We start from the raw sequence: 4702 nt of genomic DNA on the forward strand, positions 1-4702 counted from the left end.
TGTTATTTTGCTAGTTAGGATGAATTCCTTGGAAAGTTCATATTTGCATGTATAATAGAGAAAACATAGATCCAAGGTATTTAGGGTTGCATGTACACTTATGAGTGTTAGAATGCTCAAAACCCATCAGTAAGGACATGTGGCGTCTCCCTGGTGGAGCCATGCACACATCTTGCATGGTGCAATGCATGGCGCGTACCACAAAACTCCCTATAAATAGAAAGCTTCGACAGTCCATTCATCATACCTCCATACTTACTATCATATATATATATATATATATATATATATATATATATATATATCTTGATTTCCATGCTTATGCCACCCGAGAAGTGCAAGAATTCTACATCCCGATACTACCCTACTCGTTCGATTCACACTTCAAGGGCCAGTTCACGGCCCCACTTTTACAATTTTCAAACCTTTTACCAGGGGGTGGGGGAGGGGGGAATACATGTTATATTATTATTGATTTCATAATTTTTACTAACTGTATAGCATTAGTAATATAATTATGCCTTGAATTTTAGGGTAATATTATGCCTCGTATATATCTTGCCCAATTTTTATGGATAGTAATATGCTTAGTTATCACGTTGAATTACCCACATGAAAAACATAATACAAAATCGTTACGTTGGCCAAAGTTTTTAGGAAGATCATACATAGTAGTTTCGTGGCCAAAATATCCAACTGAAATAAATTACTATTACCTAGAATTCTATATATATATACATATATATATATATATATATATATATATGTGTGTGTGTGTGTGTGTGTGTGTATAATATGTATAACATATAACATGACAAGAGTAAAACAACAAACAAACGTTATGACGACAACACAATGGTTAGATGAGACATTATTCATCCTTACCAAAATAACCTTAGCTAGCTACGGCCTATAATCGTTAAATCTTAACTGAGCAGGAAAAATATGTACAGATCTATATGGGGTTAACACCCCCACCTACAGTTGCTGTGACAACTTGAAAATTCTAGAGCAAACTAGGTCTAAACTTTAATCATGTACCAGTGAATTCACAATGTAACTTAATGAAATGGAACTATGATTGTAATTGAAAATCATGCTTATATAAGTTAACATATATATATATATATATATATATATATATATATATATATATATATATATATATATATATATATATAATACCTTGGAAAACCATGTAGTAATAAATCTTTCAAGTTAATACAAGTTAACAAGACATTAAGGAGTCAAAAGGGTCAACAAAAGTAAAATGAATTACATTGTTTTTAGTGTTTTCGATTTCTAGGCCACTACCTTTAAATTTTCTGTCATATAGGACCGAAATATCCTTCATGGAGTAAGCCAAGACAAAAAACACAAGGCTAACACCACAACATGACCGAAAACACCTAGCTAAAGCCCAATAAGGTCGAAAACCCTTATTACATGGACCGAAATCTCATTTTTTTGGACCATTCTAAGACAGAAATCTGTCTTGTGATTAATGTTTAAGAATATTTCAATCATCACCCTCTTTATGAATGAAATCCTCCTTAAAAGTCAAGATAAGATGCAAGTTGATTGGTTATTTACCTTCCCAAAGTGATATTATACACTTACCAACGTAAGTGTCACTTCATTATCTCTTATATCCTATATAATACACACATATGAATCATTCTTCAAAACCCATTCATAGTTAACAAAATATATCTCCATTCTCTCTCAAATATAAAGCCATTTCTCTTCAAAATTGAAAGATCCAACATCTCATGTAGCTTTATTTCCTCAAGCTATTTCCTTAGGAAAACGTTGTAAGTTCTTATAAACTAGTGTTATGCAAACATGTCAATGTTAGTTCATTATATTTACACATTAGTATTTGTTAAAACTCATAGGATACAATCATCTTCAAGTGTTCTAACTTAAATATCGTCACCATCACCTCGTTAACGAACCGCAACCACACATAAGGTGAGTTCATACCCCTACATTTTTCAAGGCTTTTTCTATGTTTTTTTTTTTTTTTTTTTTGGGGGGGGGGGGGGGTGGAATAAAAGTAACACACAAGAAAATTTACGTTACAATGCAAACATTTAGATACATTATTTCACTATTTTTATGAAAATTGTTAAATACGCAAATCGATTTTAGTACCAACATAGTATATTTTACATACAACATTTTGATAAAAACGTAAAGATATGAAAAACTGTTACAAAATACACTACATTATTCTTGTATATATATATATATATATATATATATATATATATATATATATATACATATATATATATATATATATATATATATATATATATATATATATATATATATATATATTTGAGGAGAAAACATGCCTGTCGTTAATACTTTACAAATATAGTTACAAAACTTTACCACCTTTGTAACCCGTTAAGCAAATGGTGTAATTATATAATGTACATATATAAATGTTTTACATCATTTTCATTATTATCCTAGAAAGAGGGGAGAATTACATATCCAAACATTTTCATTACAAAAACATGTACACTCATTAGATAAATTTGTGAGACACTGTCTTCATCGTATCTAACTGAGGTATACACGAAAGTCCTGTATTATAACCAAAATCTCTGATACGAGAGCGTGATACTTGTTGACTATTTGAGATATTGAAACTGATTTGACCTATTTGGTTATTTAGGGAAGCCTTTTTAGGGTTAATCATTTTATGATTCCCTACGGTGTCTTTACAGTAGAAGTTCTTAATCGAGCTCTGCTAAGGCATTGGTTTTATATTAGGTATTTATTTTATATTAATGGCATATATTTATTGTTCTCTATAAATAATTATTAGGTTAACTTTTGGTGTAAGCTTTTTACCAGATTAGGGTTTTTCTCTGTACGTTTATGAGATTATCATTATAGAAAAAACCCTTTATCATATTACTTGCATATTATGATGATTGATTCTTGATTGTTCTTGATATTCCGCATTCGTCATCTCGGGATTTTTTCCTAACAAGTGGTATCATAGCGGGTTCTTGTAGATCTCAATGATTTTTGCAAGAATCGATCTTGTTTATGGTGACATTGAATCATGAATCTCACCTTGTTCTTCAAGTTTTGTAAGTTTTCTGAAAAGAAAAAGTCTATATCTCGCTTTTTGTTGAAAATCTTGTTTAGATCTGTTTTCTTCAACTCAATATTTCATCTGATTTGTTCTTGAATCGAGTTTTGGAAGAGCGTTAGAAGGAAATTTTGTGTTTGTTTGAATTTTCATGTTTAGATCTACTTTATCTTTCTAAAATCCATCTCAGATCTGTTTTCTCTCACTAAAACCCTTTCAGATTCGTTTTTCTCTCTCTAGAATTCTTTTTCAGATCTACTTTCTCTCTCTTCAAGTTATATCATTTGTTGAAGATCTAATAAATCTTTTATTCTGTAACTCCATTTTAAAACTTCGATTAAAGGTCACTAAACCAATCTATGGTGTAAACAAATGAACTTTGTTTCATGTTCTTGGTGATTCTACGTTGAGGAATGTTATTGAGTTATAGAATTCTTTTGTTGATAAGAAAATAAATCATTACTCACGGATTGATGAACGTGAATTGCAAAAGAATGAGAGAATAGTAGAACAATTTCGTGTTATCTTTGAACATTTAGATCGGGAACATAAACAGTTGTTGAAGATAAAAAGGGCTGAAAAAGAAAATGAAGAAGTTCATATCGCTCTTCAAGTTTCTAAAGAAAAAGTGACTCCAGATGTTCTTGTTGAGGGGGAGTCAAGTGGTTCATGTTTTTCAGAAGAGTTACATTCCGAATCAGGTACTTCAGAAGTTGAATCTCAAAGAAATTAATCTGAAATCGTGATTACAAGAAATCATGATCGGAGGAGTTCGTTCCGATTTACTTGCAATAGGAACGAAATTGGCACATATTCTACTTTCACTATTTTAATTTTGACTTTTAAGAGTCAAAAGCGTGTTTTTTCGTTGGTATGAAGAAGATGACTTTATGTTACAAATCTAGTCCCTGAAAGTTATCAAACTTTACAGTTTCCACCCTCCTTGGAAGATACCACTTATTTCATCGCTACATTGAAGAAAATGAGTTTTATTTTCAATATTTGCCCCCTGACTTTCAGAACGTCACGGAATTTACTCAAGATTCTTAATTCTTTCAATATTTTTGGGATTTTACCACTTTTACCCATTCTTTCCAAAAGATTTTCACTTCTTATCCTTTTTCTTTGGTCTTATTCTTTTTAAACCCTTCTAAATAATTGCTTCTTTTTTATTCTTTTGTCTAAATTTAAAATCAAAAAATACAATTTTTTTTGTTATTTTACCGGTTTTACTTTTTTGAAGATTGGGTTTATTCAAAAAGGATTTATTTCATCATATATGACGGGTTTTGAAGATTGTTGGTGATTCTTCTTAACTTTCCGGATTCTTTCCATGGTATTGGTTGAAGATTCAAAGGGGAGTGATGATTATTCAAGGGGGAGTTTGTTTTTGGAAGATTATTCTTATTTCTCTCGCTTTGAAGACCCCATGTACCGATGAGTCTCACAATTTAGGGGGAGAAATGCCAAGTAGATTGGAAACCGTGATCTTCATCAATTTCAACATCTAGGGGACATTGTTTAGTATTTGAGATATTGAAACTAATTTGGCATATTTGGTTATTTAGGGAAGCCTTTTTAGGG

The sequence above is a fragment of the Lactuca sativa genome, chromosome 8, assembly GCF_002870075.4.
Source record: "Lactuca sativa cultivar Salinas chromosome 8, Lsat_Salinas_v11, whole genome shotgun sequence".
Lineage (NCBI taxonomy): Eukaryota > Viridiplantae > Streptophyta > Magnoliopsida > Asterales > Asteraceae > Lactuca > Lactuca sativa.